Source organism: Mastomys coucha, unplaced genomic scaffold (assembly GCF_008632895.1).
Source record: "Mastomys coucha isolate ucsf_1 unplaced genomic scaffold, UCSF_Mcou_1 pScaffold22, whole genome shotgun sequence".
In the NCBI taxonomy this organism is placed as follows: Eukaryota; Metazoa; Chordata; class Mammalia; order Rodentia; family Muridae; genus Mastomys; species Mastomys coucha.
This window is the reverse complement of record NW_022196905.1, coordinates 218,915,294-218,928,686: the sequence shown is the minus strand read 5'-3', so window position 1 is coordinate 218,928,686 and position 13,393 is coordinate 218,915,294.

Here is a 13,393-nt window from a genome sequence, read left to right as displayed (position 1 = left end):
CCATAGATCTATTATTCAAAGATGATCTTTCTCTCTCCCTCTCTCTCCCTCCCTCCCTGCTTCATTCCTTCTCTCCCTCCCTCCCCTGTCTCTCTCTGCTAAAAGCATGCCAAGAACCTCATTGAAAGTGATTCCATATAGTTTGAAATTGTGACCATTCCACCCTCTAGTGTTTTTAAGTATAGCCCTCTCCCACATACCAGAGCATCTGTGGTTATATTTAAGTTCATAAGGATCTAGGACATTTTGCACCAATTTGAAACCTTCAACCTATGTGCTTTTTGGAACAATTATATCTCTATGAATTTATCTTCAGAGCAAGGCCCACCCAAGTAGGCAAATAGCTGTTAAAAAACAAAGAGGCTTTTTATCAAGAATCCTAGAACCTGTTGGCTAGCTCCCCACAATTTCCATGAGTCTCTGACAGTTTCCTGTCTGCATTTGAACATCAGTGAGAAGTTTTGGTTTTCTACCAGTGAAGGACTGAGAGTGTTTGGTGGTCTTCTGTACTCAGACCTGAGTTCTCTGTATAGCAGATGTTTCCAGTTGTTTAAATGGTGCTGAGTTTTGTGTGGGGTAAAATGATGCAGAAAACCAGAGCATAGTTTGAGAGCAGGCCAAATATTGTTTCTGATTGTTTCCAAGGAGCCAAATTTGAACTCATGCTTCTAAGACACAAAACTTAGCATGTTAGAATCTAGAAAATAGAGCACGTGGGAGGCCGTTCTCACCTGAAAACACAATTGCTTTTTGTGCATAAAATCATTATTCCATGAGAGCTCCCTTTTCTTCTAAAGGAGTCTGGTTTATCCATCTCCAAAACCCAGAGAACAAACTCTTTCTGCACTCATTCCCTAATGAGAGGAACACCTAAAAACACTGTTAGTGTAAAACACATGGTCAAGAGCTGGGTAACTCGTGCAGTATCTACGGAGAACAGTGTGGAGCCAACTGCTATCACATTTCTCTGGGGTTTCCTCTCTCCTAGTGGGGATAGGAACTTGAGGTTTTATCATAAAAGGGTAAATGGCAAGGACTCATGTACTGGCTTCCAGTCACAGAGCAAAGGCATCCACATCTGTTTCTAGTATTCTGTTGAAGAATCTCTCCAGTTGATAATTTGGATTGGATGCAAATTGGTTTGTTTTCCTTGGTCCTCTCTTCCAAGCTCAGATAAAACAAACCTATCCTGTGGGTCCAACAGTTTGCATTCTGAATTCTTGGTTTACATGGTGCAGATTCCCTCAGCTACATTGCTAACACATTATCCATCTTGAAAAGAACAAACCTGGCAGGATTTATATTATATAAACTCTCACAACTGACTCCAGTTGTGTGTGTGTGTGTGTGTGTGTGTGTGTGTGTGTGTGTGTGTGAGAGAGAGAGAGAGAGAGAGAGAGAGAGAGAGAGAGAGAGAATAATTAGAATTCTTATGGATTTCCATTGTGATTCTGTCTTACCATGTTATATTTGCTTCAACTGACTTGCCCTATGTGACTTCTTGTTTAGAAGTCTCTATCCTAACATTTATCTAATGAGATTAGAATAAAAATTCAATCCAATGATTAAAGGTAATAAAGTCTTTTGCAGGGAGCTGGGTAACTTTTTCCTAGACTGATTTCTGTTGTTTTGAGAATAAGATGCATTTTTCTTTCTTTTTAAAAAATGTCATCTGTAATGGTTCAAGAGAATACCATATATAGGCAAAATTTTAAGCTCAAGCTTTTAAGGTCAAGAAAAGATAAAGGAGACAACTGCAAAAGTAATAAAAAATTAAAGACTTAGATGCTCAAACATACAGAAATATGGCAAATGTGATTGCTTATTCATTTTGGTGATAGACAAAAATGAGACGAGAATCACGGAACTAACAGGAAATAGTTCTTCAAGGAGTATTTGAAAAAGAGATGTTCCTGGTATAGAACAAGGCAACTTCTTGGCTAAAAAATGTTTTAATGAAGATTTGATTAATATAAAATGTCATACTCTTCCCTTTCCTTTTCTTCTCCTGGGGTTCTGCTGTGGTTTTCCTCTGGAATGAAATGGAGGATCACCCATCCTCCAATGTGGTCAAAGCATCCCCATATTACATGGGACTTCACAGTGTGACTCTGCTTCTTCCAATTACACTTTTGCAAAGAGTCAAATTGGCTAAGGGGCTACTCCTTTGAAGTGACAGAATTCTTAAAAGTCTTTGCAAAGATAAATTTTTGGAAGTCATAAAAAGAGTCTGGAAAATATGGAATTGTTTGAGGAAAAGAATGTTGTCTCTTTGTCTTTTCTCTAGGCAAAGCAACATAAACAATTGGGCAGATTTCCTGGATGGCCCACTGAGATACCAACACAGATAGTAAAAGAGAAATGAACACCGGAGCACACTGTGTAAACACACACACACACACACACACACACACACACACACACACACACTACACCGTGAAACTGGTGCCATTCAATTATCCACTGGAGACATGTTGTTGAGATTATCAGGCTTTCCCATCATAAAGGAAATTTTAAATGGCTGACCCCAGGAGCTCCTGGCTACCATTTTGAATTTGTTCACCATCTTATTGGTGGTGTGTCAACTCTGCTCCATCTTGTCTTAGACATCCGTGGTTCTGATCTAGCTGATCTATCTCTGTGGGTGAGGCAGGACTTTCTAATACTGCTTGTCTCTGAAGGGCTCATTATTTTCCATTAAGGAAGTGATCTTCCATGTGAAGACAGTGAAATTAATAAAAAGAAATATTTTAAACCCACATGACCATTGCATGCAAAGAATTGAGGAAAAATAAAAACAATCAAGAAGTAAAGAAATGGAGTTAGAGAAATTGCTCAGTGGATAGACTGCCAAGGCCATCAAGAATGAGTTTGAGCCCCAGGACCCACATGGTAGAGGCAAGAACCCAGTCCTGTGAGTTGTTCTCTTAACCTACAGAAGTGTGCACTCCTGCCACACCACACACATATACGCAAGGGAGCAGAGACAGAGAGAAAAAAAGAATAATTAAATGCAATAAAAATTTAAAATTTTAGGTAAAGAAACTTCTTTCACATTTTTTTTAAACATGCATGTTTTAGAGGAAACTAATAAAGACTGGGGGAAGCTCTTTCCTGCTTTCATATCCTTTGTTGTAAACAGTAGTATTAAATATATATATTTACTATTTATTCAACAGTGAGAATCTATGAAGTTTTAAAGTTATTTAAGAAGCTTGGAATTTCTTTTAAAGTGAGCTATCCAAGCATTAACAGTAGGATAGGCTTATTCATGTCAGCATTATTCTCTTGGCGACTGAGAAGCTAAGAACATCCTGAAAGTCTAAAGTCTTTGGGGTCCTGACTTCCATCTGCTTTATGAACTACATATAGGGGTTTATATAAACTGTGAACTCCAATTTCCTTACAGGTAAAATGAAGGTGCATAGAACATTAGGATGTTGTCATAAAGGGTCAGTTTACCTGTCACTCAATATGCACAGGTCTTAAAAAATTGTTTTAAAATCTTTTATTGATTGGCTATCTTATGGAATATATAATATACATCAGTTACAATCTAAAGGATGCAATGTTAACGTAACATGGGTATCTTCAACATTTTCTATTACAATCATTTTCTAATATTTAAAGAATATTTTTAAGGGTCTGCCTTTTAATTTTAATTGTGTATGTTTCAGGGTACATGAATGTGACTGAAGTTGTCCATAGAGGCCAGATACTCCTGGCCAGTTGCCCAGGAGTTGCCAGAAGTTGTGAGCTGATATGAGTTGGGAACTGAACTCAGGTCCTCTGTAAGCATAGGATGTGCTCTTAACCATGGCGCTTTCTCTCTATGATGAGTAAAGATAATGTTTTAAACTAAAAACAATTCTGAACGTGGAGAGAGAATATCTTGTGTACTGTATGGATGCATCATCTGTCAATTAAAAAGCCCATGGCCTATGGCTTAGGCAGGAAATAGAAGGTGGGACATCTGGAAGGAGAAAGAATCCTGGGATAGAGCCAGCTGTGGGAAGATCTGCTCAGGAAGATGCGAAGGGATAGATGCATGGTACCTAAGCACAGGTACCAGCCATGTGACAGAATGTAGATTAAGATAAATAGTCTATTTTAGGTTAGGATCTAGTCAGAAAAGAGCCTAGCTATAAGACCAAGGTATTGTAAATGTATCTGGGTGTTATTTCTGGACACTTGGGTCCTGGAGGAAAAACTAGGCCTACTTTTTACATGAAGAAATGTGGATAAGCTTTCTCCACTCAACTGGATTTGTGAAACAGCTGAACAGAGGGACAACTGCATATTTTTAATAGATGGACCACAGAACAATTTGAATCTGACCTGGAAAGCTTCACATGTAGAATAATACCGCCCTCCCCCTTTCTGAGTTCAATTGCTGCACTTTTTTTTTTATTGTTTTTTTTCCCTATCAGACTGAGAATAATTTTAACTATCAAAAACTGTGAGGTACACAGTAAAATATGTAGTAAAACTGCCATGAATATTATCAAAGTTTATAACCTGAGTCACTCACAATAGAACATTTTACAGTGTTTTCTAAAATAAAAAGTATCACCCGTTCCCACCCACCCAGTCCAAAATATTAGCAAGACATTTGAGACTAGGAGGCTCGTATGTGTCAAAAAGAATGCTCTCTGAGAATGAAACTTAATTTATAAAATGACTTTACATAAAAATACATGTAAATGGAGTCATTTCTGCTCTTATTGTTAACAGACACATTTTATCAGACTCATGTGATGGCTGTGGAACTTCTTCACTGGGACAGAACTTTGCTCCATGCCTTTGTGCATAAACGGTTCTCCCATGGTGGCAGCGCTGGAGGCAGTGTCCCTAATTATAGAGATGGTGTTCTCTTTGGGGGCATGCAATCCTGTAATTTTTCATCCCTAATTAGGCTAGAGGGAGGGCCTGGGTAATATCATATTTCATAGTTCTTTTAAAATCTTTGACTCATAACTAAATTAGCCAGTTATAAAAAACTCCCCACCTCTCTTATTTCTCTGGGAGAGATAATGTTGGTAATTATGATGATAATGGGGAGGGGGTGAGGCAGAAGAGAAGGAGAAAAAAAAGAGGTAGGGGAAGACATGAAAGATGTAAGAGAAAAGAAGAAGGATGAAGGGGTGGAGAAAGGGAAGGGGAGGAGGAGGAGAAGGAAGGGGAGGAGCAGGAGAAGGAAGGGGAAGAGGAGAAGGAAGGGGAGGAGGAGAAGAAGGAAGGGGAAGAGGAGGAGAAGGGGGGAGGAGGAGGAAATGAAGGAGGAGGAGGAGAAGGAAGGGGAAGAGGAGAAGGGAGTGGAGGAGGAGAAGGGAGTGGAAGAGGAGGAGAAGGAAGGGTAAGAGGAAGAGAAGGAAGGGTAAGAGGAGGAGAAGGAAAGGGAAGAGGAGGAGAAGGGAGTGGAGGAGGAGGAGAAGGAAGGGGAAGAGGAGGAGAAGGGGGGAGGAGGAGGAGATGAAGGAGGAGGAGGAGAAGGAAGGGGAGGAGGAGAAGGGAGGGGAGGAAGAGGAGAAGGAAGGGGAGGAGGAGGAGGAGGGAGGGGAGGAGAAGGAAGGGGAAGAGGAGGAGAAGGGAGGGGAGGAGGAGGAGACAGATGGGGAGGATGTCAGATAGCTTGTCAGCAAACCCTGGGGAGCCACCTTGAGGCTAACATTTCAAGTTTATGTTGTGTGAGAACTGTTTGGAATCTAAATTGTGACATGTAGACTTGGGAGTTCTACCTCTAGGTCATTGACTCAGTATATCTCAGGTAGAGTTTAGGCATCTCCATTTAAAATACAGTCCCTGGGCCTGGAGAAATGGAGCAGCAGTTCAAGAGTATACTCTGATCTGGAAGAGGATTTGAGCTCAGCTTACAACCATTGTAACTCCAGCTCCAGAGGATTCCACACTCTCACACCTGTTCTTAGTGGGCAACTGCACCTGTGTACATACTCTTGCAGAGGTGTGAGAGGGCATAGACACACGCAGACACACAGACACCACACACACACACACACACACACACACACACACACACACACACACACTTAAATACAAAAATAAATCTTGATAATGTAAGTCTTTGCTGGTCGAGGATAAGTAAGGAGTTTGTTTAGGCTATACCAGGTCCTGGGTTTGATGATCAGCACCAAAATAAATAAAATGTCAGTTAATGAATTAATCCTCAAACCTGCAGGAGATAGTTCCTTTGGGAACTCTTGTGTATATATGTTAGAAAGTGTGTCACACGTGAACTGGAGGCAGTCACTAGGCAGCTGCCCACAGGGCTGAGACCACCGCTCACCATAATTTTGAACCATGTCTATTATGGATCCTGTGTCCATCCTCAGCTAGATGCTTCCAGGTAGGATACTGGGTAGCACTGTCCTCCCTCACACTTAGCATCTACTTTCCTGCCATTGCTCCCTAGGCACACAATGCCAATAGAGAGGAGGGGGGTCCTAGATCTCAGGAAAGCACTGGAGTTCCTAACAGGAACCCAATAGGGTGTATTAACTTCCTGTATGGTTTGTGATTGTCTCAGTATGTCCTTTCCCAGAGGAAGACTGAACCATCCTGGTGCCTAGTGCCTTTTGTCCCTCTTCTCAAACAACAGTGGGTTTGAGTGTCTCACTACCCAGTCCTACCCCTGTGTCTTGTACTCCCAAAGATGTGGCATTCTCAGGTGTACATTCCAAGTATGTAAAATTGGGGCAGGGCAATGTAGGCTCATTGAAAGGAAGTGCATGAAGATGGAACAGAGGCTCTTTACAGCAGGTTACACAGGCGTTGGCTTGTAGTGTAGTCTACTCTCCTTGAAAGTGTTCTAAAGCCTTTACAGGCACAGCAGCTCATCTCCTCAGCATTTCAGAGCATGCATGGACAACCCCAGCCTCACACACATGGGAACACAAGCAGATCCCAGACATAAACGTGTTACTATAAGACATCCTGGTCCCATCTTAGAGATGCTTAGAGCCATCTTAGAGAAAAGATTCTCTAAGCAATATGCTCTATCCCATGACAGGCATCCACAATTTGAAAAAAAAAATGAGACATCTTTTCATAGTGATTAACATACATGTCCAGCTGGGACTTTGAGCAACCTGTTTCCTAGGCTCACTGGGAGTGGAAGAAATAGTGTGAAGGTCTGTGATCTTCCTGTAGACTGCCCTCTTGCTGAAAGCATTTAATTCCTATTTCTGTTTTTTATTATTTCCTTGACATCTTATTTCATTGTTTATTGTTTAACTGTTTTAAAATTGACAAGTAAGTTGACTTTTTGTCAGGTTCTATGATTTTTTTTTACATGCACAACCTGTGGAATTATTACCACGACCAGGATACAGGACACTTCCAATTCCCAATATTCCACACCTACACTTTTGTGTCATACCTACCTACCTCATTCCATAGCAACCATGGATCTGTTTCCTGGCAAGCAGTGTTGTCTTTGGATATATGCTGTGTAAGTGAATGCCAGAGTAACCTCAGAGACTCTGTCTTCCATGCAGTGGCTTCCTGTGGCTCACAAATGCCACCATTATGGATCAGTCACACACTGAAGGGTTCTTGGATTATCTCTACATTTCTGCGTTTGTAAATACAACTGCATGGATATGCATACATAGCTTTTTTTTTTTTATTTGAGCATGAAGATTTCACTTCTTTTCAAAAGATATGTAGAGGTATGATTGCTTGGCCAGATGTGAAGTATGTTTTCATTTTGTGAGAAGCTGTCGAATGAATGGCGGTATCAGTTTGCTCTCACTATCAATAAGAGAGGATTTGGTGTGTTCTTTGGTGGGTGCACCAAACAGTTCACCAGTGTTTTTAGCTGCACTGACAGCTGTATAGTGGTAGCTCAGTATTGCTCCAATTAGCATCCTCCTCTTGGCGGCAGATGCTTTTCTTCTGTAATATTCTTGAACATGTCTTCCATAACAGATTGTTCATTATCCATTTTAAGGATAATGTATACCTTTTAATACCATGCATCATTGTTTTCTGTGTGTACAATTTTCTCCCAAATTACTAGTTTTCATGGTCGCCACTTCTTTTGTTTCTATTTCTTTGATTCACAGATCTCCATTTTTAGTATTTCTTTCATTCCTTTTGCCCTGAGTGAGATCTGTCTCCAGCTTCCTACAGCAATAGCTTCAATCACCGACTTGGAGCTTCATCTCTAATAAGGACTAATGGCACCAGTTTCCCCGTGATCCTGCTTTCGAAGGAGCTACACATTCTGGTATATGTTTATCCAGCTTCATATACTTTCAAATTTTCCTTTTGATTCATTTTTTAAAATTCATGACCCCACATATAATATGTCTTGGCAAATATCCCATATTTACTTGAAAAGACCATATATTCAACTATTTCATAGTTTGGAAGATTTTGTCTGATCTGTAATGTCAAGTTGGTTGTTATTGTTTTTACATCTTTAACATCCTTTCTTATTTTTCCCCTGTACTATTCACCATGGAAAAAAGTGTTGAATTCTCAAACCATCTTTAAAAGTACACCACTGACTTCTTCCTGCTCTACCAGCTTCCTCCTTTATATATTTTAAAGCTCCATAAGTGAGGATGCATTTGTGCTTGCCTTGTTAATTTGATGAATTAACCACTTATCCTCAAATAATGCTTCTCTTTTTCTGTCATCATAAATGCTGTTCTGAGGCCTATTTTTCTTATATTAACACATCTGTCTCAGTAATATTGTAAGTGACCATGCACAGCAGCTGTTGCTGTTTGCATTAGGCCTGCACGAGAGTGAGCCTGTTATACCCAAATGCTGTCTAAAATAGAGACAAGTATTTAGAAAGACTTTAGAAATCAAATGGCAGGAATGTATTGGATAAAACCTATAAAATAAAATGCGAGAGTACCTGGAAAGATGGCCAAGGGTTAACAGCAGCACCTAAGGCTCCTACAGTAGACCTCGTTCAGTTCCCAGCACCCATCAGATCCATGACAAGCATCTGGAACTACCTCCAGGGAATTGCATTCTTCTGCCCTCTGAAGGCACTGGGCACACATGTGGTGCACAGACATCCATGTAGGGAAAGCATACATACATATTGTAAAAATAAAATGCTAGAAAAATTACATTTAAGGTATATTGAGTGGCAAGAAACTTGGGTGGAATGAAACTTTCAGAAAGTTCTGGTACACAGTTAAGGCTGTGAAGATATAAAGGACTTGCCTAAAGCTATGAAGACTGAAGGCAGAGGGATTTTCCAAACTTCTGTCTGTAGAGCTTTGAACATGGTATGTGCCCACTAATAAATTTGTGGAGTGAATGACTTAAATTATACATCATTTTCTTTGGAATTTCCAGTAGTCTAGACTGAATCTGAAATGTTCTCCACAGGCCTCTGTATGGACAGCTTAGACCCTCTACTATGGTGCTAGCATGAAGCAGAGATATCTTTAAGAGGTGGGGGTTCTTGTGAGAAAGGTCAGTCACTGTGGCTGCGCCACTGAAGTGTCTTCCTCTAGTTCTTTGCTTTCCAGATATCACGGGTGAACTCCCTCCTCCACCATGCCTTCCCACCACGAGGTACCAGGCTGCCACAAGCACATGGCAAAAGAGCTGAGTGAGCACAACCTGAGATGATAAAAATGGTGAGCCAAAATAAGATAGAACTCCTCGGGGGAAGGGCAGCCGGGTACCTGGGGCTGGAAGGTTCAGGGCTGGGGGCAGGGTATGCTAGTTAGGGACTGAGGGATGCTGAAAGAGTCTGGAGGCCAGGTTTGCAAAATAAGCACCTCAGCTCCTTGTCTAAAATCTGATAGAAAAGTTGTAGAGGCAAGATAGGCAAGAAGGATCTCAGGGTCGAGGGATGACTGTGGCTCACGCTCATCCTGGGCACCATCAAGCCTACACTCAGACCCTAACCCAGACCAGGTTGGGCCACTGATTTTTCTCCTTGAAATGATTTTATCTGTGACTTAATTCATACCCATCCTCTTTTGACTGAGAAAGTGAGTAGTCTAAGGGAAGTCGTTCTCAAAGCTTGGTGCTGTCAACATTCTCCACTTCTCTCAAGGTCAAAGGTCTTCGAATACTCTTCCCCATCCCCTCCAGAGAATGCTGGCTTTCCTTGTGGGAAATGAGAGTGAAGGCTTTTGGGTTTTTTGTTTTGTTTTGTTTTGTTTTGTTTTGTTCTCATACTATCTGGAAACAATAGGTAAAGTTGCCTGTGAAACACTTTATCAAACAGTACTGGCTGAAGGCAAAGCCGATTGGCTTACAGTGAGATTTCTGGTTCAGAGCTTTTTACAAACTATTTCATAATGAAAAACAAATGTGTTTTGAATGTGAAACAAGGAGAAAAGTTACAAACTATTTCCTTAATTAAAGAATGGTTATCGAACATTTGCTGTTGTTCACTGTAAATAAACCTAGGAGATAACTCACCAGGCCACATTTATTTGTCTTTGCATACCTTGAGTGAATTTGTGTGTGACAAATAATGGAAAAACGTGGTGTGTGTGTGTGTGTGTGTGTGTGACTGGAGCTTGACACCAGCTTTCTATTTTTATATAGTGTTAATCACGATCTCATCTCATTAAGGTTCTGACAAGCTTCAAACAAGCAGTGAGATTTCTTTCCGCATCGTCAGCATTTTTCTACACACAGTTTTGTCTTTGAAGTTAATTGGAGCCCTCAACATTGATGCAAGATGTGGTTAAAAGTGGAAGAGAACCCTGGAGTCTGACTACAGGATCATTGATACCCTGTATAGCAGGACCAGGACCAGACACAGCTCAACAGGGAGCTGAGAACCTTCCACACAGGTAAAGGCTGACGCACAGTATCCTGGGAGTCACAAAGTGGGAGGGGGCTGGGAGGAGGGGGCTACTGCAAGTGAGCATGTGATGTAACCGGAAAGACCATATGACGCCCCCCATATGACGCCCCCACCACTGAGAAGCTGACGGGGAAACAGAAAGGTGTATGAGAAATCTTTAGTCACATTTAACCTACGTGTGAACAATGCTCATCAGAACAATGGTTTAAAACCGTGAGGTATTGATCATCCCGGCCCCCATTTATAAATACTAAGGGTCCTCACAAAATCCTCCGAGGACATACTCTAGCTTTCAGTGACTAGACTAGCTTTCTAAAGCTCTGTGATTTGGTGTATATTTGTATTTTGTGTGGATACATGCAGTTTGCTACAAAATTAGGAGGTTCTTCCAGCTAGGGTGAGTCATTCATTCATTCATTCATTCATTCATTCAGAATTCAGAATTCACTTGTTTGAGCATGTAGTTGGTTCTGAGCATTTTACTAGTATCTAGGGACACAAAACTAAACAAAGCAAATGCTGGACAGTTCTTTTTCTATTAAAGTCAGTATATTCTTGATTAAATGTTAAGCTAGAAATATTTTAATAAAAACTGTTTTTCTAGCACTTTATTCTTTTTCTTTTTCTTTTGAAACAAGGTCATTCTATAGGCTAGGCTCTCCTGGAGCTTACTATTAACCCAGACTGTGCTTGAGTTAGTGGAGGTTCTCTTGCCTCAGCCTCAGCATGAGTCACCACGTCTCGCTTTCTGTTCTTACTGATGTAAGAAAATTTTTCTTATACCATTTAAAATTTTTAGATATATTTAATTATGTGTATGTGAGTGTGTGTGTGTGTGTGTGTGTGTGTGTGTGTGTGTGTGTGTGAGTGTACCACATGCATGCCTGATGTCAACAGAATTCTGAAGAAGGCATCAAGTCCTCTGGAATTAGAGTTATAGAAGGCTGTAAACTACTGTGTGGGAGCTTGGATCCTCCACAAGAGCAACAAGTGCTAATCTTAACAGCTGGGACAGCTCTCCAACTAACTCATCTTGTGTTTTTAAATATTGTCTCATGTAATGCTTTTAAAATCTCAGCAGCTGCTGGAAGCTTGAAGGCGAAACTGTCTTACCCACGGTTGAATGGTTAGCGACATGGCAGCTTGTTGTAGGTCCAATGGACCAAGCACAAAAACCAAATCTATGTCTTCAGTGTTTTCTTGATAGGTAGATGCACTTACAGACTTTTCTTCCTGCACTCCTTACAATAAAAACTGCAATCTGGGTCACTTAGTACATGTAACCTCATTGTTTAACATGGAACACAACAAGTAGATGTGTAGAAAATCACTCTGTCCCCAGAGTCATCATTTCTTCCTGACCATTGAGAATCCAGCAGTGGAGTAGGATTCGCTCCCAAATTGAGGCACACATTGTCTGAAACATTTAAAGAAACACTGCCTTCTTTGGGTTTATTTGCTCTTTGTTGTTGTTTTTGTTGTTTTTCTCTCTTACATATTAATCCTGAATACAGTTTTCCTTTTTTCCTCCTCCCCCTCAGTCACCCCTCCCTCCTCACCCTTATCCACTCTCTTCTGTTTCCCTTAAGAAAAGGGCAGGTCTCTCCGGGATATCAAACAAACATGGAGTGTCAAGTTACAATAAGACTAGGCTCCTCCCCTCATATTAAGACTGGACAAGACAACACAGTAGAATAAAAAAAAAAAAGATCTCCAAAGTACAGGGGAAATTTCTGGTTTCACTGGAGACTCTGTTGTGTCAAGGGATATTTTTTTTCTGAAAGCTGTCTTATTAGAGGATGCTTTGCTGGAGTGGATGCTTAAGAAGACATATGATGTTTGGAAAGAGTATAAATATAACCCAACAGACAGTCGATGACAGTCTGGCATTGACTCGCCTTGCTTTCTTCTCTGATCTTTGCTTGTTGTGACTTTGTAGAGAGAAATGCACCAAAGAACTTCTGGTGGTGTTCCCGCTGCTTCTTGCAGCTTCAGCAAATATCTGATGATCAGTGAAGTGTCCTAGTTCCTTCTGGGTCAGGCTGCTGCTGTTGATTCATGATTAGTATTTTGATAGTGGACTGGACTGCCGACAATGAAGATTAGAATCTCCCCAAAGAACTACTTCTAAACAGGCTCACATCCCTCTTGTCCTATTAGCCATCTTTCTCCCCTACCTTTGGTCAGTTGGCTATAAGGGAGGTTGAAGCATTTAAGAACCCTTATTAAAGTAGGCTTTAAAAAACATAAGTCTACACCAAAGTAGGCAAAGGAGTCAGAGACAGGCCCCTACTCCAGCTGTTAGGAGTCCCACAAGAAGAACAAGGTATGCATCCATAACATGTTTACAGAGGGTCTAGATCAGACCCATACAGGGTCCCTGATTGTCAGTTCAGTCTCAGTAATCCCTGACGAGCCCTGATTAGTTGATTCTATGGATTTGAGAGTTCTTGATCCCTTCTAGTTCCTACAACCTTCCTCCCTCTCTTTGGCAGGATTCCCTGAATTCCACCTAATGTTTGGCTATGGGTTTCTGCATTTGTTTAGATCAGTTGTTGATTGAAGCCTCTCTGA